This window comes from Mauremys reevesii, linkage group 2 (assembly GCF_016161935.1).
Source record: "Mauremys reevesii isolate NIE-2019 linkage group 2, ASM1616193v1, whole genome shotgun sequence".
Classification (NCBI taxonomy): domain Eukaryota; kingdom Metazoa; phylum Chordata; order Testudines; family Geoemydidae; genus Mauremys; species Mauremys reevesii.
In genome coordinates this window covers 270,011,483-270,032,948 of record NC_052624.1, presented here as the reverse complement: position 1 = coordinate 270,032,948, position 21,466 = coordinate 270,011,483, and the positions used below count along the sequence as shown (strand labels likewise).

General features: G+C 43.3%; 1 long non-coding RNA gene across 1 annotated transcript; it reads right to left on the bottom strand.

Annotated features, from left to right (window-relative positions):
* Positions 1-323: 323 nt before the first annotated feature.
* On the bottom strand, positions 324-19,974 carry LOC120399259. Its single transcript, XR_005595055.1, has 4 exons — positions 19,861-19,974; positions 7,366-7,432; positions 3,460-3,561; positions 324-1,153 (listed from the first exon to the last, which is right to left on the bottom strand). It is a non-coding gene; the product is annotated as an uncharacterized LOC120399259 (long non-coding RNA).
* Positions 19,975-21,466: the final 1,492 nt, after the last annotated feature.

Sequence of the window (21,466 nt, the reverse complement as noted above, 5' to 3'; positions counted from 1 at the left end):
AAAGATAGACCCAGGGGAGTAGCTGAGTGTCTTTCATCGTTCTGAATGAGTCCCCTTACAATGCCGAATGCAAACGGTGTTAAAAACAGTGTAACCATCCAACAGATATATTATATATGAATTTAAACAGCCCCAAATGGACAGCAATATTATCCCTTACATTCTACTTTATGGCATGAGGGAAATGAAATATTTATTTTAAAATGCAATTGAATCACATTGTAGATAAACAAAAAATGAAGCATGCTCTTCCAGCTCCCAATGGATTTAATGTTTTACACTTACATAGCACCACTTATAATAAACCTGACAACACACCTGCAGGTATTGCTATTAGCCATTGGTAACAGGAATGTGACTTGCCCAAGGTCACACAACAAGAGTTGGAAATCGAACCTAGAAACTGTCCTGTCCTCCTGAACTAACCACTAGATACACCTATCTAGTCAGGTTCTTATCCTACATGTAGAGGTCCATGTTTTTCACAAATATGAAATAAAAGAGAAAAACAACATATAAAATGCCATAAAACAAAAAAACTCAGCCCCTAGTGGTGGCTCCTTTCCTGCCAAGCTGGGCCTGGCTCCCTGCTCCAGATGTTGTGACCTGGCACTGGGCAGTGCTACAACCTTGTGCATCGGGTTGAAACTTCTAGAGCGAGTAGCCGGGCCCAACCCCATGGGACAGAAGCCTCTGTTGTGCGGTGAGTATGGCACAGGCTCGCTCTGCACATACATCCAGGGCCTCCCCCCCCACAAGGGGCAGGACCCAACACCCTCTTCCCTCACCCACTGGGTGTATAAAATGGACACAATGAAATTACTCAAAATTCCTGAAAAATAAAACAAAATAAATAAATAAAAAGAATGTCCCGGGGTGTTAACCAGACCCTTCACCAGGGCAGCTGACAGTGATGCTAACAGTCATCACATCGTGCTATATAAGATTACTAACTCATGCAATCGCATATATCTCTGCTCTTCCATGGTCCTTCGACTCATTCCATTAGCCTGCTTGTTCACCTGCTGTGTGTAGTCCAAATCCTAGTCTGTGAGCTCTTGGGGGCAGGGACGGTCTACATATATTTTGTTTGTGCAGTGCTTAGCCCAATAAGACTTAATCCCTGGATCCTGCTCGGGGTCCAATGGAGCTTCTACAATAGAAATAAATAATAACAATGTTGCATCAAAGGGTACTATTGTGCCCTTTGATTGAACAGCACCAAAAATTAGCAGTTATAAAAATGATCCAGCTGTTTTTTTTCAAGCTACGTTAGTCTTTAATAAAGGTGTATATAAAGTCACATTTAGACTTGGCTTTGAGTAATATCCCATGATGTTGCTAATTGATTTTTCTTACTTTCTCAGCCCACATGAAAGCAATGCTGTTGGGATTGCTTAGGGGGGAGTACTGTTTGTTGCCACAAGAGCTGCGTGGCTGGCAGCCAACAGAGCAATTGCTCCGCGTGCCTAGAATGATAATTGAACTAATGGTCCTTTCTTTATTTTTAACCTTGATATTAGCACTGATACAGCCTTCTGCTGCCAGAGTGACAGATGAGGCCATTTGAGTTAGATTGATTACTAAGGCATCACGTGCAAAGAGTGCAGGAGAAAGTGTAATGGGCATCTGTGATGCTGGCAGACCAGGTGCCAACTCTTGCCAAAGTCCCCATGTCTCAATTGAACACTGACAACTACAGAGCTGAGATCAGCCTAGCTCACCTGTGTCTTAGTACTATTAAAACAGGTGTTAGCATTATAAGAATGTGTTTTAGTTTTTAGACTTTATTAAATGCTTGTGCATTGCTGCATGGATTAATCTAAGTTATAAGCTCTGTATTCCCTATTGTAAGGTAATATCTGAGTGGTTGTATTGTGAGCCTCTGTGATGGTGTAAATCATCAGACAGGAGAGAGACATTAATTAGTGTGAAGTGCTGGTTTCCAACAAAAGATGTTATGTCCTGCCCAACAGGAAATGTCCATCAACACCACAAACTATTGTAGGATGTTAAACAGGACAAAAAATGTTTGTTGTTCTGCCCTCCCCTTCTTCAAGTGGATTCCTCCTGTCAGCTGGGTTTGCAGCTCAGAGCACATGGAAGGAGGGAAAAAATAACCCAAACAAAAGGAACCAATGAGCTCTGTGCTGCTTGGACTCTGGGAAGCAAGGTTTTCTAGGCATAAGCAAGAGATCACCAGTTGCTTAGCCTAGGTTAACCCTAAAATACATATACAGCTTGCTCACTATAGAAGCTTCTGTTATCTTTTGAAACTTAAGATTGTAACTCGTTTGTGTATATATGTTTACCTGCTTTAACCTTGTAAATAATTGTCTTGTTTGCTTTTTCTATTTAATAAATCTCTATATAGTGCAGGGGTTCTCAAACTGGGGGTCGGGACCTCTCAGGGGGTCTTGAGGTTATTGCGGGGTTGTGAGCTGTCAGCCTCCACCCCAAACCCCGCTTTGCCTCCAGCATTTATAATGGTGTTAAATATATTTAAAAGTATTTTTAATTTATTAGGAGAGTCACACTCAGAGGCTTCCTATGTGAAAGGGGTCACCAGTACAGAAGTTTGAGAACCACTGATATAGTGTATTATAGGATTGGCTACAAGTGTCTTTAGTGTGAGATCTAAGGTGCAATTGATCTAGGGTGAGTGACTTGTCCTTGGGACTGGAAGTAACCTGAATATTGCTGTGATTCTTGGTGTAAAGTACCACCTGTCACAAAGGGATGCTCACTTGGGTGGCAAGATATAGTGGAGTACCCAAATGGATTGTCTGTGACTCCATGTTTAGGCTGTTATAGTGCCTGAGGAGCTTACACCTGATAATTGATTGGTGAAATCTAAGGATAAGATTCACAACCAATTTGGGTTTTCTGCACTGGTTCTTAACAGTCTGCTCTGAGGTTGGCATTCAAGCTCTTGGGTCGCTACTGGCAGTGTCAGAGGACCCACCCAGTCTCATGTGATGACTGGCACAGTCTGGGAAATGGGAGGCTGTTATTATTCATCACTAACACAGTAGCAGTGCTTAGAGACTAATAAGTCAGAGCCTCGTGGTGCTGGACTTCATACAACATTCAAAAATGACAGTTCCTTTCCCAACGGGCTTGCAGTCTATAATGTAACACCGTGGTCAATGAGGTGAGAATACGTGCTGGGAAAAATTAATCCGAAACTCAAAATCAGGATAATCAACAATGTCAAGACTTTTCTTTAAGATCAGTAATCGGGCTGCTGTGGTAAATAGCAATAGCAAAGCAGCTCCTAGTCACGTAGCCTGACACTTTATAAAGCCACTCAAGTATGGCTGCCAAAGTTTCCAGATGCACTAGCAGGGAGTAATTCTCACTTATTCCAGTTACTACTATGATATGATCTCTCTTCTTGGCTACAGCACCGCCTCCCTCTCTCCCCACCCCTCCTCCCTCCACGCCCTCCTTCCCCACCTCCAATGCTGTTTTCTACTTCAGGCTCTCTCTTCTGGATGCATGTACATTTCCACCCACAAATGGCATGTGAGCTGAGGATGGTGGATTTGAGCTCTCACACTGGAAAAAGGAAAGTAGGGAAATATATTTAAAACACGCACAATAAATGTGATGTCATGTCAGTTAATTAAGGAGATTGAATAGTTTTGAAACAGGCATTGACATCTAGCCACATTCTTTAATGGCAATTTTTATGAAATCCAAACATTGAGAATGACTTTATGGGACAAGAAGAAATAATGTCATGGTGCTACATACAAACAAAAGAAGGAAGCACTATTTTCCCTCCAATACAGTCAGTATGTTTGTTACAAAGCACAACTCAGCATAAGCAAGAAAGTTCAAGTTCAGGCTGATACTCCATCTCTAACTTGCTGTTGCTGTACCCTTTGGCCCAAATCCTACCATCTCTTCCACAGTCTTCCCAACCTTCATGATTGTATTGCAAGTCTAACCTTATTTCATGTTTAACTTAAAGACCTAGCTCCTGTAGACATTAACTGCAAGAGACTCTCAGCTTCCACTTAAAATAAAATTAAGTTCTCAGCCTTCATGATTTGACAGATCCCAAGGCCAGAAGGTACCACTGTGATCATTCAGTCTGATCTCCTGTGTAACACAGGCCAGAGAGCTTCTCCAAAATAAGCCCAAGAGCAGATCTTTTAGGAAAAACATCCAATCTCGATTTAAAAGTTGTCAGGGATGGAGAATCCACCACAACCTTGGTAAATTGCTCCAATGGTTAATTACTCTCACTGTCAAAAATGTACACCTTATTTCTATTCTGAGTTTGTCTAGCTTCAGTTTACAGCCATTGCATTGTGTTATACTTTTTTTGCTAGTTTGAAGAGCCCATTATTAAATATGTATTCCTCATGTAAATACTTGTAGACTGTAATCAAGTCACCCCTTAACTTTTCCTTTGTTAAGCTAAATAGACTGAGCCCTTTCAGTCTACCACTATCATGCCACACTCGCAAATTCCTGAGCATAAAGTGTTTTGACTTTGTGCAAAATGTCACAATCTAGCAGAAATCCAGCCTTCCTTCAATCACTCATTAGATATACAAAAGCATCATTGCATGCTCTTTGCCCACATCACAAGCATGGACAAAAACACTCCAGCACATTGTCCTTTCAAACTCTCCATCAACATGCAAAGGGGTGCATGCCTTGACCCTACCAGAGAGTCATGGATTCTCAGGATTGAGCCAGAACTGGGAACCTCATTATGTGATGCCTGGTGTACATCGTCAGCTGTGGTCACTCTGGCTGGCACAACCTTCCTCAATAGACTGTGTGTGCTTGATGGGATAGATATGGAGGAAAGAAACCAGGATGGAGCAGATAAGAGCAGAGACAGGCTGGAGTCACAGGAACAGAATAGTCTATAACCACTAGAAAACACTCACCTCCAGAACCTGGAATTGAACCCAGGAGTCCTGACTTGCTACTCTCCTCTACTATGAGCAAATAGGTGTGAACTGCATTAGTGTGTGACTCATCCTCCATCTCTAATGACTGAATCAAGTAGAGGAAGTATTGCCAACTCTCATGACTTTATCACAACTCTAGTGATTTGGTGATTTTTTTAACTCTCTCATAAAAAGACAATGAGAGGCACCAACTCAGGAATTTTCCATTAGTCAAGATGGCCACCATATCCCACTACTGTCAATTGGACTGAAGCCAGCAAGATGGCCACCATATCCCACTACTGTCAATTGGACTGAAGCCAGCAAGATGGCCACCATTTCCCATCAGTCTATCTGAAGGTGGGAGTGAGGATGTCCTTAATAAAGCTGGTGGCCATCTTCCATGTTTTCAGTGAGATTTAAGCCATGCCCCCAGGCAAAATGGCTGCCAGGCTATGGTTCAGGAGGCTGGGCAGGACATGGGGACTGTGAAGAGACATAGAAATGTGGATGGGAGGAATGAGGGGGAGCAGGGCACTGGTGGGATGCTGGAGCAGGAGGCAGATTTAGGGTTTATAGGGAAATGGTGTGCAGGGGATGTGAGGATATGAGGGAGGCTAAAGGAGGGCAGAAGGTGGTGATGGAGTGGGAGATGGAGGGATCAGATGGCAGCTCCCTCAGCCTTGAGGGAGTGGTTCAGAACAGAAGTCCCCTCTTAGAAGCCAGGGGCAGGCAGTGTCACCCTGTTGCCAACTCTCACAAACTGATTGCAAATCACAAGATTTTGTCGCCTGCAAAAGGAACTATTATGATAGTGTGAGCATAGAATCATAGAATATAAGGGTTGGAAAAGACCTCAGGAGGTCGTCTAGTCCAACCCGGTGCTCAAAGCAAGACCAATGCCCAACTAAATCATCCCAGCCAGGGCTTTGTCAAGCCTGACCTTAAAAACCTCTAAGGAAGGAGATTCCACCACCTCCCTAAGTAACCCAATGATAGGGGCTGGACATGCAGGCAGACCTTGGTGTGAGAGCCTTGGGACTGAGAATACAAAACTACATTGCCCCTGAGTCCTGCCTTCATGTATAGCTCTATAGCAGAATGGGGGGGCTGGGGAGGCGGGAGGTGGGGAAGTGGTACTGTTGGGTCCCAGGCAGAGAAGCCCTGAGGCAGTGGGAGGCAGAGAAGTGTTGCTGCTGGATCAAGGCAATAATAAGAAATGGATGGCAGTTCCCCTATTTTAGGGGTGAAGAAGGGATAAGTGAAGTCCTCATCTGAGCAGCCCAGAAGAATCCTGCATTTTTGTGTATATTAAAGAGGTTGTAACCAGAAATTACCACACACACATTGGCAGAAGAGTAAAAATGAAATTCACAGACTCAAAATCTTTTTTTTAAAGAAAATCTCATGTTGTTTGAGGGTCTGCCTCATGATTTTTGATCTCTTGAGGTTGGTAACGCTGTAAAGGCTAACAGCTACCTTTAACGTGTGACAGAGGTCTGTGCTGTGGATCTAAAGAGCTGAATCATGCTTATGACCCAAGTATGGTTCCACGTGATGGAATTTCTGTTTTTTCCCCTTTTTAAAAAAAGTTAGGAAATGACATCCAAAAAATACTTATTAAAAGAACAATATTAAGGTTGCAAAATCAAACACTTCGAAGTTTGGAAATGCGAGGACTTCAGCACAAAGCATATGCACAAGGGGATCAAATGAAGGTGTCACTGTCAACTTTAATTCTGGCATTTCCTAACTTCTGAGTGCTTGACTACCTTAACCGTCTGTTAACAAAGGGGGTTTCTATAGATGCAATATTAGTATAATATATAGTGAGTGGCAGTGTTATTATGACATTCCAGGGTGCAAGCCAGACCAGTGAAGGGCTGTGACTCCCTTGCCCTGCAACCTGGGTTTGGTTTGGTGTTGTAACTCCCAACCTGGGTTGCTCACAAACAGCCTGCTACCACGCAGTTCACACCCTGAGTGTCTGTGCATATCTACAGTCCTGGTCAAGCAGCTCTGACCCCAGCAGCCTGTCAGTACGTATCAATCATACTCTGGCTTCCACCAGCTTTGGTTATCACATGCAGGGTGATCCCAACACACTCCCAGTCCTGGATTTTCCCCCAAAAGTTGTACTCTACACCATCCAGTCATCTCATGGACAGTCCCGATATATGAGATCAGTTGCCCCTCTAACAGGTCAATATTCAACCTTTTTACAATTTACTTGGAATTACCCACACAGATCACAACCCTGTATTAGTTTGATTAAAGAACAAAACAAGTTTATTTAACTACAAAGAGGTAGATTTTAAACGACTACAAGTAATGATGCATTAAAGTCAGAAATGGTTACAAGAAAAATAAAGATAGAATGCAAAAAGAACAGGAGTACTTGTGGCACCTTAGAGCCTAACAAATTTTGGTTCAAGTTGAAGTCCCTTACCATGTGTTCCAGTAACATTGCTGACCAAATTCTCAGCCCAGGATCTGCTTCCAAGGTCCAAGGTCTTCTTAGGTGAAAAGAGAGAGATGGGTCATATGGGAGATAACTTGGCACATTTTGCCCCTCATTTTTATAGTTCAGTCACCCTTTAAACTGCATTTTCCTGAGGTTGGTGATAAAGTTATTTCTAACTGAGAGCAAGGTGACATGGAGTCTGGTAGAGAAGAGGTGTTATGCTGTTGTTTGTCAAGAAACAGATCTGTTTGTTCCTGCCCACTTTCCCTGCCAAAGAATGGCTACCGGATAGGTGATGGCCCATCAGCTTTGAAGACACCTGGCTAGAGGCGTCAACTTTTTCTTTGTCTTTGAGAAATAGATTTACCAACTTCCCAGACTTGTTGCTACATACATTTCATTTCACCATGATATTACTGAGCAGGAAGTTATTACATTTTGAATGATACCTTACAAGGCACATTTTGTACAAGGATTTTTAAAATAGTGCTTAGGGTATGATTATAGGGGTGCATTCTGTCATAGTGATCCACTGGTTAAGAGTACTCTATTGCAGGGGTGGCCAACCTCAGCCTGAAAAGAAGCCAGAATTTACCAATGTACATTGCCAAAGAGCCACAGTAATACGTCAGCAGCCCCGCAATCAGCTCCCACCCTCCTGCCCCCAGCACCTCCCACCAGCCAGCAGCCCTGCTAGTCAGTGCCTCCTGCCTGCCGCAATCAGCTGTTTCGCATGTGCTGGAGGCTGGGGGGGGGGGAAGAGGAAGAGGCAGGGGCCTTGGGGGAAAGGGGTAGAGTGGGGGCAGGGCCTGGGGCAGAGCAGGGGGTTAAGCAGTAAGCACCCCCCTAGCACACTGGAAAGTTAGCATCTGTAGCTCCAGTCACTCAGGGGTTTGAGCATTGGCCTGCTAACCCCAGGGTTGTGAGTTCAATCTTTGAGGGGGCTAGTTAGGGAACTGGGATAAAAATCTGTCTGGGGCGTGGTCCTGCTTTGAGCAGGGGGTTGGACTAGATGAGGTCCCATCCAACTCTGATATTCTAAGGAGCTGCACATTAACCTGTGAAAAGCTGCATGTAGCTCCAGAGCCACAGGTTGGTCACCCCTGTTCTAGTGGAAGCCAAGGGTGCTGGGTTCTATTCTTGGCTCTGCTGAGTGACCTTGAAGAAGTCACTTCCCCTCTTTGTTCCTCTGTTTCTCCTTTCATCTCTCTTATCTGTTTAGACTGTAAGTGCTCAAAGGCAGGCATGTCTCTTCCTACGTGTTTGTACAATGCGTAGCACAAGTGGATCCTGATTTCAGTATGGGTCCGCAGACTCTACTCGAATACAAATTATAAGTCATCCAAAGTATTATTTCTTTGCTTGTGTATTATTACATTAGCAACATTCTCATATATATATTCTGCATTATTTATATTATAGCAGTAATCAAAAGGCAGCATACAGTCATTTATAAATGCACAGTCCCATTCCCTGGCCCAAAGAGTATTGCATTATTTTGCACTTTCTTTTTAAATGTTAGCACTAAAAAGAGCTAAGCAAAACCAGAAGAAAAGAAAACAGCTCAGCAAAGCAATTTTCAAGCAGAAGTGACTCAGCCATTTTCCATGCAGCAATAAATATGTGTACAAAAATGTCTATGCCACATTATGCAGTTATCACGTACATTTCGTTAAAGAAACAACAGAGCACTACTGGAGCACAATAAAAGCACCCAGAGGCAGTAATCTTCTATGCTGTATGTATGGAATATTGCCCCCACTGCTCCTTTCACTCCTGTGGCTTAAATCTGACCCCCAAAAAAACCTTTCTGAAAATCTGGAGGGAAAAAATTCAATCCTGGCCTGGAACAAGACCTTTTCTGCCAAGTTTCATCCAGAAGCAATTTTTTACAGCTGAGTTATAAACCCCTGGGAAAAGAGAAGCTTTATAAAGGAAATGCAGCCACAACCTTAGTTGCAGCAATGCTAGGGGCTGGTGATGGAATATTCCAGGGGTAGGAAGGTCTTTCATTAAATGACAATAATGGGAGACCTTTAGTGAGTAACAAGAAATTTGCTTGAAGTCTTTTTTTCCCTTTGTCTTTTCCATTTTGGTCAGTTCTTGGTCATTTATCTGAGTTCATTAAAATAGCTGTCAGCTGAATCACTGACTCAGGTAATAACATACTCTCCCCTTTACTGGTGACAATGCTTTTTGAACTATTTTTTGCACTAGGGTGACCAGATGTCCCAATTTTATAGGGACAGTCCCGATTTTTGGGTCTTTTTCTTATATAGGCTCCGATTACCCCCCACTCCCTGTCCCGATTTTTCACACTTACTGTCTGGTCACCCTATTTTGGACAGTGTTTTATTCTAGGTGCTGATTATCGACCAGAAACACCATCTCAGGAAGGCCAAAGTAACTGAGCATTAATTGTTAAGCTCATTAGCTGGGCACAACATGCTTCTATTAAAAAAATTATTTAAATCAATTCTCTGTGTTTATGCAAGCTACTAGACTGAAAGCCCCGGAGCCTGAATCCTCGGTGTATCCATCAAGCCAGTAGCAGAGACAGCAGCAATTATTTTTTGTGTAACAGTATCTCCGAGAGGGCACAATTGAGATTGGGATCCCATTGTACTAGGTGCTACACATTAAAGAGGAAAGTCCTGCCCAAAGGAGTCTACAATCTAAATACACAAAGGGAAGGAGAGGAAATAGAGCCACAGAGAGGTGAGAAGTGACTTGCCCACAGTTACATAGCAGACTAGTGGCAAAGTAAAGGCTAAAACCAGGTCTTCTGACTGACTGTCCAGTACCCAATATAATAGACCACACTGCTTCTCAATACTCCTCAAGTTTCCCCACACTGCCCCCAGCTCATATGTCTCAGCTCTGACCTGTTGGGAACACCACTAAGGAGTAAAAGGACAATTCAGTCTCTATGCCTTTTCAGTCCTGGGCCCTTCTGCTGAGACTGGGGAAGGAAGTACCAATTATGGTGGCAGAGTTTGTGATTTACATACTTATTTAATGAAGGCCACTGAACAGGCATTAGATAACACTATCAGTCTGGTCTGGGGTTGGACCAATGGCCTAGAGATGAAAGGCCATTTGGAAGGGATATTAAAGCTTATGGTTCAGAGTTTAAGCTAGTCTCTAACTTCCCCCCAGCCTGGGGGAAGATTGTCCCACCTCTGCCTACTGTAGGATTCCTGTGCCATCCTCTGAAGCATCTGGTGCTGCCTACATTCAGAGACAGAATACTGGACCATATGAACCTTGAGCATGTTCCAGTCTGGCTATTCCTATGTTCATTCTCGTTCCCAGTCTTGAAATGTTTATTTTTCAAGTCTCCATAGCAGCAAAGCAGGTCCTTTATAATACAACTGCATTTCAGTCATGCAGTCAACACCATCTTCAGTGTGGTTGAGGAACTGTGGAATCAAGTGGCAAAGACGAGCATTGCCTGAACACTCAGGCCATCAGTTGTTTTACCTGTTTTGCCAATGCTGTGACTGAAAAAAAAAATCTGTGTCTTTTTCAGAGAATTCCTAGCAAAAGGAAACCTGCCGTGATCAGCCAAATTCCTTTGAGAAAGCAGTGGATATACTGCATTCTATGGCTTTTCAGACAAAAATGGGCTTATAGCATTTCGGAGGAGGCACAAGAATTGTCCTCTTCATCCCTTAGTGCCTGTTCATGGGCAAAACAGCCAACAAGTCATTAATTTAGGACAAGAATGAGAAGTGTCATGAAGGCATGCACCTAAAAGTCAGCTAGGATTCCCAGTCCTGGGACTCATGAAAATATTTCTTCCTATTCCAATGATGGCAAAGATCTTGGGGAAGATTCTTCAGTGCTCTCTGCTGCTTATAGACATATGGCAAAAGTCTGTGAAGCTAATTTCTTTTATGCTCTCCACACATAGTTCACAAACACCTTCAGCCGTAGCACAGATTATAGAAGAAACAAGACAAAAACCAATTATCGAAACTACCCAAATTCTAGGGGACTGGACAAAATGAGACCAAGAGCTGAGTTACCTCCAACTGATTTCATTTTGTCAAACCAAATTCACACACAACTCAGTCTGAAAAAGAAAGAGATGAATAGTCAAATTTTCAAAAGTGCCTAAATGACTTAATAGCCCATGTCCCATTTTCTCAAGTCACTTGGGCATCTAAGAGCCTACGTTTAATTGAAAGTCATTTGGACTTAGACACTTTGGAAAATTTCATCCCAAAACTGGAACTGTTTATCCAACATCCTCCTCATCCCCACCAAATTTGGGGTTTGGCTAAAAGGGGAACAAACTCTGAACCTTCTCTCTATGGGCAACACAACCTAAAACCAGGGTTTTCTCCATCTCTAGTGAAAATACTTGGCTTGATTCTGTAGGCTCGCCATAGGTCTGAGCCTCAGCAGGTGTAAATCATCTTAACTCCAGGATCTGGCCTCATGTATGGATCTCCTACCAAATCCTCCAGGAAACTCACATACCAAGGCCTACTATTTGCTACTCTTACTAACCAGTAATGCAGACTTTGGCCACATGTAAAATAACCACTTCAGCATGTTGGTACATCTCCATCAACTATGCATGAAGTCAGCAAAAATATTCTAAACCAAAAAGCAAAATGTATTTACAAGTAAAATTCAGCTTAAAGGGCTAATGGAAATGATTCTGTCTGCTCATAGATTATACAGTCAAAGATCACTTTACAATGTCTGGCCAGCACCCAACCCTTCTTAAATGGAGAACTCATGCAGCTCTATCCTTGTTCCCTCAGAGTGTTTGTTACTGTGCTGAAAACAACTGGAAAGATGCAGGGCAAGAGGCTGCCAGCAGGCAGGGTTTTTAATCCCACTCCGAAGCACAAAACAATAAATCATCTTCTGCCATCAGCTCATTATTTTTCTTCTGTTTCTTATAAACACAGCAGCGACATCAAATGAAATATGAGCTTTCCAAGGCAGTTGGATTTCCTAGGATGTACTGTAGAAAGGAACATTTGCAGACATATGGCAGGCAGGCTACGCTCAGAGGAGTATTTTTAAAACTGGAGCATAGCATTTTTCAGTCCAATAATGTGTAGGTGGTCTATGTTACTAACCCTAAATCACTTCAGTGATAACTATTTTTCCTGATCATAAGTTATAAGCACACATCAGCCTATATGTTGTTGGTTTATTAGAGGGTTTGTTGTTGTTGATGTTTAATGAAACCCTCATATATAATCCACTTAAAGCAGGGATCAGCAACCTTTGGCATGTGGCTCATCAGGGAAATCCACTGGCTGGCTGGGATGGTTTGTTTACCTGCAGCGTCCTCAGGTTCAGCCGATCGCAGCTCCAACTGGCCACATTTCACTGTTCCAAGCCAATGGGAGCTGTGGGAAGCAGCAGCCAGCACATCCCTCGGCCCACACCGCTTCCTGCAGTTCCCATTAGCCTGGAACTGTGAATCACAGCCAGTGAGAGCTGCGGTCAGCAGAACCTGTGGACGCGGCAGGTAAACAAACCGTCTCGGCCCGCCAGTGGATTTCCCTGGTGGGTTGCGGGCCAAAGGTTGCCAATCCCTGACTTAAAGGAACTGTAAAATGCATGATTCTTCTTATCATTTTTCAGTGCCCAAGTACAGTATATGTAATCAAGAGACTTGATTACAAGTGCCTTGTTCCCAGCTCTGTGAGCTTGAGCAAGGCACGTCACTAGTCTTCATGCCTCTGTTTTGCTTAGAATCATAGAATCTCAGGGTTGGAAGGGACCTTAGGAGGTCATCTAGTCCAACCCCCTGCTCAAAGCAGGGCCAATCCCCAGGCAGATTTTTACCCCAGTTTTCTAAATGGCCTTCTCAAGGATTGAACTCACAATCCTGGGTTTAGCAGGCCAAGGCTCAAACCGCTGTGCTATCACTTTACCAACTTTTGTCTAGTTTGCCTATTTAGACTGTAAACTCTTTGGGGTAGGGATCATCTCAAGGGCATCACCCTTGATTGAGGCCTTTAGGTGTTGCCATAATACGCTAGCCTGAAGAATTTGCAAATTAAGGCTCCCATCATACAAGTTGCTCTATCATTGGAGACCACCACTGCCTACGGCAGGGTTGGTGTGGGTACCGGGGTCTGTCTCATGGAGTAATTTGCAGGATGGTGGCCTAATTAAAATAAGGAGGCAGGGGAGGGCTAACAAAACAGTAGGAAGCTTGGGGGAAGGAGAACAGAGGCAATCTCAGTACAGCGACACAGGAACTCGATAGATACTAGCACATGGCATGACTACATGAGAAAGGTGTGGGTGGAGAGGGGGTTTAATATACAAATGTATAGGAATCTTAGTTGGTTGGTTTGCTGCGAGCATCACTGTAGAAATGTCTGAAATTAACATTAGATGATCAACTCCAGTTTAATTGCATTGTGAAAATGAGTAACTGCAAAGTACCAGATTAAAATATGAAAATCTTAATTGAAATGTTAAATATGTTTCAGAGCAAATGTTTTTGTTATTGATTATTTTCTAGCGCAAACAGCAATGGGCACTTTGAATACAGGCAGGAAGACACAGTGCCTTTCCTGATAAACCTGCAATCGAAACAGACAACATTCAATGAAAGACAGGAGCTGGGATGTGATGAAAAGTGACATGACCAAGCAGTGAAGTTGAGCCCATGTTCTCCAGAAGAGGTACTAGCCTGGGCCTTGGGAAACGTTGGTTCTGTTCCCAGATCTACCGATGACCTATTTTGTGTCTTTGGGCAAGTCACTTCCTGCCTCTGTTTTCTCACCTTACCTCACAGGGACATTGTGAGGATAAATACATTAAAGACTGTCAGGCACTCAGATACTATAAGAATGGAGGCCACGCATGCACTTAAAATATCTTGTTAGTTCCACGCTTTTGGCCTATATTCTTTAAATTAGTTGTGTGTAGTGTTTCAATGACTGGCTGTCAGATTAGCTGTGCAGAAACTAGGATTTATAGGCCTCTTGGAAGAGATGCATTTTAAGGAAGGTCTTGGAAGAGTGGATGGGAGGCATGGCAGATTGGGCTAGTGAGGGGTGTACAGGTATAGGGAGCTGTGCAGATGAAGGCCCGAAGACAAGAGTTGGAGAAGGAAACAGAAAGCAGCAAGTTTTTCTGCTTGGACAGGGTGGGGTGAAGTGAGAGAGGCAGGAGCAATGTTGCACAGGACATGAAGGCTAGGATAGCAACATTGTCACAATCACACTCAAGTCTAGAAGCTTTACACAGAGCCTCATGTAAACCTGAATGCTCTGCTTCTGTAACATGAATCCCATGCATCCTTGCTGATCAGTGCAAGAGCTGATCAGTGCAAGAGCTGGGTCTAGGCTTGGTGGTCTCTACCTTGCAGGGTTGAAACAGAAGAACCATAATTGTTCCATTCACATTGCATTTGGTCCAAAGAACTGATATGGGGGAATGGCCAGTGAGTTGCCTTGATCCATATGCTCACAGACCTGCACATGACAGGAGTTTGCATGAAGCTGCTACTCCTGTCCATAGTCTGCAATAGTAGCAGCAGACCCCCATACTGCTGGCTTGGTCTGAGGCATCCTCTCCTCAGCCCCACAAGCATCGGGATGAGCACACAGCCTGTTTAATCAGACTCTGCGCTCTCTAACATCAGTGCATTTAGGTTTACCACTATACTGGAACAGACCCATGATCCATCTAGTAGTTTCAATACTATGCTGGTGGATACTATGGAAAAGCCCATACATTAGCTCAATCAGATAGATAAGTTTGATTTCCTTTCTCTGACAGTGCACAAAGCCGGATGATTCCGATGTTGATATAATTCCCCATAATACATCTAATTGGGCTATCCTACACCATTAGGGAAATTGTCTTTCTGACTCAATCCAGTGAGCCAATATACTTAATAGCCCCTGTACCTTTATCCTACTGTATGTCTAAACCTCTTTAAAAATATACTCAGCTATTTGTGTCAACAATACGCTTCAGTAGTGAGTTCCTCAAGTTAATTATAGATTGTGTTGATGCAGAATAGATCTTAAAAGTAGACTAGGCCAAGCACTAAAATATACCATAGAGAAGGATCTTGCATTGACATGGAGATTATAGAGGTGACCTAATAACTGCAGGTTATTTCCATCTCTAATTTCTATAATCCTATGATTTTACCATATGTGCTGTTGCCCATTAATGATACAGACCGAGGTTGCCCTAAGTCAGAATTTATATGCTTCAGAGAATTTGTCAAAAACGCGGTGTTCTTGTAACAATTGTTTTTACTGTGTAATGTTCTTCATTATGTACTCTTCAGTCTTACCCATGCGGATGAGTTTGATTTGTGCATCAGTTAATTCAATGAGGATGCAATGTCTGCGCTGGAAGGTTCATAGTAAAACAGCAGTAAAGAACACTTTGAATGAAGCATGAATTTTATTAGTGATTTGACTTCTTCTTGTTTTCAGCCCAGCTCTGTTTTCAGTTGTGGCTGCAGAATGGTAAGTCTTTAATACTAACAAATTAAAGTGCATGGGCAGGACTGGGTGATTGAATGCATCTTTTTTCATCTCTAACCTCTGTGTTTCTAAATGGTGTTTAAAATTCATCCAGCTGCTGTAAGAGCTTCCATTCTTTCTTGTGCTTATGCAGCCCTTTATCTTGAATTAGAAGCATTCATTATTTATCTACATCTGTCATTCATAAATCTGTTTATTATGCAAGGAATTAGACACCTCCCCCATACAAATCCCATTATTCCAGGGGATTTATGGCTGTGCCATCAGCATTCTGTTTGAAAATGCCACAGTCTGTCTTTAAGCTACTTTGGGAGATTGTCATGTGTTTATTTAAAGGCAGCAAAGTCCATGGTATAACTGCACTTCCCTAGGGCTGTATTCTGCTGTTCTGACTCATGCCGAATGGTACCTCACTCCACAAGGAGCGTAAATCAGGATGGCAGAATGTGGTCCATGGTGTGTTTCAGCAGAGGGTCTCAAAGCACTTTTGGAAAAATTTATTAAGCATCACAATGTGCCATAAGGTGTGTCCTTATTCCTGAAGCAAAGAAAAGTGAAATGACATGCTTTAGGTCTCATAGACAATCGGTAAGGGAAGTGATGTTTTTCCTTTTTGTCACCTGTTCTCAACACACACAGTCCTCCTATAATTTCATTTAACAAAGGCCCACAGTTTCCATCGGCTCTGTTTAAAACTGGGACCAGCACTGGGGCCCGTTTGACTGGCCACATCACTCCCACTAAGATAATGAGTTGGGAAGAAAGTGTTGGGAAGAAGAGAATCACAGTGAGAGAAGTGTGGACAGCAGCAAGCACTGCTTGTGCTAGGATGAAAGTCACCTGGCCAGAAGAGCAGAGACTTTGGGGCTAGGACCCTTGTGCCAGATTACAGAGAACAGAAAAAAAACCAAGGGTTTAGTTCTTGTCTCACGTACACTGGTGTAACTCTGCTGGGCAAAATACTCAGATTAAGGACAATGGAGTTACCCTGATTTACAGCAGCTGAGGAACCGGCCCATTTCAGTGGACTCCTGATTTATGCTGAGATAAATGAGAGGTGAACCAGGACCACGGACTTTATGGAAATTAAATAATGAGGCAAACAGTGGTAAAGATAGGGAAGTGGTGACTTGCTCAAATTAATACCTGACCTGGAAAGCAGCATTTGGGCTTATAAACCACTGCAGACTAGCTCAATGTCCTTACAAATTGGGTTAACAGCCAGCAACTAAGGTTAAGACAACTGATGCCAGATTTTCTCCTCTACTAGGAAGTATACAGCACCCGGAAACCCAATAGATACATAAGGTATCATTACAAAGCTTATAATCTACTGATTGTGATCATCCTATTTGTATGACACTCTTATGTGTGGGACTAGAAATATGAAATATAACTCTTAGGGCCTATTGTAATTATGTAAAAGTGGGGGCCATTGGGGGTTTTTGAATCTTAATGGCTGACAATTGACTGGGGCTCTGTTTGCAAGCAAGTCTTCCTGTGAGTCAGGCTGGGAGGAATGAAGGCTTGGGGTCTTAAGTGACATGTGATCATGTCAGGTGAACTGGAATCCATCTTTAACCTGGTGCTTTTCCAGTGAGGGGGGGTGGAAACAGAGAGCGAGATTGAGACAAAGGATTCCCGCCTTATGCAAAAGAGCTATAAAGGGGTGGAACTGGAAAAAAAAGGAGACATATTGTTTCAGAGGCAGATGCTTCTTTGAAATGTAAGGCATTAGAATGAGCATCCTTTTGAATTGCAAATAGACTCACACTCACGCTCTTATCTAGAGGGGAGAAAAACAGACATAATGGCATTGAGCTGAGACTCCTGATTGATTGACACCTGACCTGCCAAACCGGAGAGCAATGATTCTGAGTAACAGCCTAGGTGCACTCTTACTGCAAAGGGGTTTAATGTGTTTGGACAGGAGTTACAACAGAGCACACTAAAGCAATCACTGAGAAATAGTTTGGGGCGTGGTTTGTACTCAGTTGCTTTCCAGAATTCTGGAAATAGTATTAGACATCTGAGTTATCTGCTGCGCTTTTGCCTTCTACTACCTCTGTTCAGAGTGGACCTGCAGCAACTAAATTAGATTAGGATACAAGCAACACAGTTCTCCCCAGCGAAGAAATAGACTGCTCCTCAGGCCAAATTCCTCTCTTGTAATTCCCTTAACTTCCATGAGATTGTACCACTGATAAATTTGCCCCTGGAGCACAAACCTTTCTGGCTGCTCCGCTGCATTACTGTATGCTCTGCTCTGTGTAGGGTATACCCTCCAAACCAACAAGCATTTTAAAGAAGTCTTTGCGTGTGAGTTTTATTTTTCTTAAGGTTTAGGTGAATCATCCCCACTAAACAAGTATTTGGCTTGGGCTCACAAGAGACACAAGACATCAATAGTGTGGGTGCCACAAGGCAGTAATGAGGGGCATTCTGTGAGGTGCCTGCCAACCCTATATCTCTCTATTTGCTGTTATTAATGTCTCCCTTTCCTGAGGGCAGTATTTAAAGAAACAAGCTTTTCAAGCTGGTGATTTCCTTCTTTTCGTTGCTGAAGAGATGTAAACAGATAATGTCAAGCTACCAAGACCTCCCATTTTACCTGTATTAAATTCCAGCGGGGCTGATTTATTGAACCCTCAGGATGACTTCAGTGTGAGTCAGGATTTCAATGGAAAGGTGGTGCAATCCCAGTGGACAGAACATGCACTGGGATTCATGATAGCCGGGTATGATTCCCGGCTCTGCCATTGCCATTCCAAGTGACCTTGGGCAAGCCATTGCCATGCTCTGTGCCTCAGTTCCCCTCTCTGTAAAATGGGGATAATGATACCAACCTCTTTTGAAAAGCACTCTGAGGCCTACTGATGAAAGGTGCTATATCAGAGTTAATGGCAAAACTCCCACACACTTCATCAGGGCCAGGATATCATCCTCAATATCTTTTATTTAAAAACACAAATCTACAGCCATGAGATTTTAAACAACCTCTATTTGCACTTAGCAACCTGAAGTTCTCTGTAGCAGCTCTGAGCTACCAGAAGCTCTCCACGTATGCAGAAGAGAAGAAATGAATGCCATGCACCACAGCTTCCTTAAGCATGACTGGTCACACAGATGTCCACATATTCAGCTAACCATCAAATGGTGGAACCATAGCAACAGTGCACCAGAGGAGAAAAAACAAAGCAGCTCTGGTCACTGCTGAGACCCAAGAAAATAGTGAAATAATGTGGATGCCAATGAAGGACAACAGTGGGTGGGGAAGAGGATTTTTCTTTTAAATTTGTAAACTGTCAAAGTTGTATTGCAGACTCGGAGAGAAGGATCTTCACCTGCACTTCTATCCTGAAAGTGACTCTGCAAAAGTGGCACTGTGGGGTTCCACAGTTAATGTTTTTCAAGGATTTCTGTTTTCACCAACCCTACAAACTTAACCAGGATTGGAGATTCAAGCTGGTTTCTAGCCACCGCCCGCGAGTACGGTCGCCAGGTGCCTGGTTTTTAACCAGTCGAAAAGGATACCTGGCAGTGTGCGCTCGGATGTACTGACTGGACACCAAAAGTCTGGTTACCATGGCCGGGGGTGGGCAGCGCTAGGTCATCAACCCCTGCCAGCTTCTGCTCAGCCAGAGCTGCCTCTTACCTGCATCTTGTGGGCAGGCAGGCAGCAGGCTCTGCATGAAAGTATAGTGCCCATCACAACCTTGGAGCAGAGGGAGCCCAGCTTTTGGGCGGGGAGGTGGAGAGGATCCAGTGAGGAGGAAGAGGTTGCGGGGGGAACAGTGGAGTGATGGAGGGTGGAGGGGGGAGAGGAGCGAGCAGGGGGCAAGGCCTCAAGGGAAGAGGCAGAGCAGGGACAGCCTGGGGGAAGAGAAGGAGCAGGGGACAAGGTCTTGAGGGAAAAGGCAGAGAAGGCAGGATCCAATTTTCAGAAATTAGAAAGGGGCAACAAAAACACCTGTCAAAATACCTGTCAAATTGGGTATCTAGTTACACCCATGCAATCCTAGTGTCTTCAGATCATGCCCTCAGTTGCACCTCTGCAACTTCCTTTCCTTCATGAGTTTACACCGGTATCCATGACTGCAACTTAGTAAACAATTCTGTTGATGATGCAAAAGATAGGAGAGAACCCAGCTCTCGCTCTCTCTCTCTCTCTCTTTTGTGCTTCTGGACTAGTAGGAATAAAAATCAGTTAAAACTTATGTGTGTTACTAAAGTCAGCAACTCTGACTGAATATGCCCTGGGAGCAGAACACTGAAATAAAGAAGTGCCATTTTTACATTCATTTTTCAGAACAAAAATACACTTTAAATATTCCAAGAAAAGCACTTGACCATGTTGTTCTAATAAGAACGATTTAGTCTGCATTCATCTCCCTTTGCCATATCTCAAACCTCCACCTTACCCACCCACTGACACACATATGGCGCGTACACACACAAGTCCCATCCCCGCAGAACGTACACAGATGTTTGTCTTCCCTTTGATTTTGGATTTCATCTCTCAATGCAGCACCTCTTCCCCTGTGGGCCTGACTTCAAAAACCAACTCAGACTGATAAAGTGACAGAAAACCATTCTACCTGGAGTAGAGTAATTCCTATTGTCTCGGGATATATGCCAGACACATCTTAAAGCTTTCAACTAGAGCTGAGCGGCCCTGTATTAAAGGGCTTCCATTCATTAAAGACAGAAAATACACATTTATTTCCATCAGATTCTGAGCGGGCAGTAAGATACTCAATGACTGGCTGGCTTCAGGTGGTTGTCTACCGGAAATCAACCTGCAACAATGCAATAAGTACATGGGCCTGACTTTTCTGTCATTTACACCAACTTTACCGCAATATAACTCAATTGAAGTCAATAGAGCTTTTGCTGATCTACAACAACTGAGGCTTTGGTCGATTTAACTTCAGTGGAGTTACTCCTGATTGACACTGGTGTAAATAAGAAGAAAGGCAGGCCCATATTTTTTTTAATATATTAGATTTTCCTTATCCAAGAATATGCTAGCCATAGAAGCAGTCATACGTCATCTAAACCTGATTTTGAACGTCCTTTCCACTTCTCTGTCCCAGCTTCGATCAAAAAGCAAGAGAGAAATAACTATGTTCAGACTGACATTTCAGGTGTTTTAGTCTCAGACCAGAGGAGACCTTTTGGGGTAAAATTTGAAGTAAATCTAAAAAACCCTTTTTAGAAGTGTGAGACTGCTCTGAAAAGTGAGTGTGTAAAAATGCCACCTTCTTATGCAACAGATCTGTTTCCTGTGTGTTTAAGGCAGTGGAAAGCACAGGCGTCACTTAGGACATCATTTGAAGAAATGGGTCTGATTCTCTGCTGCTTTCCACCTTGTGTTGTCATTTAAACCAGTTCAAGGTGAGTGTAAAGCACTATCATTCTGATCTGCTAGCACGGGACACCGACTTGGCATAAGTGACTGAGCAAAGCAGGGTCGTGAGAATAACACCCAAAGAGTTGCACCTGGTCTGATATTGCCTGTAGAGCCCGGTGTCAGTGGTGGGGATGTGTGAGAAGGAAAGAACCCAAATTGACTATTAGATCTCATG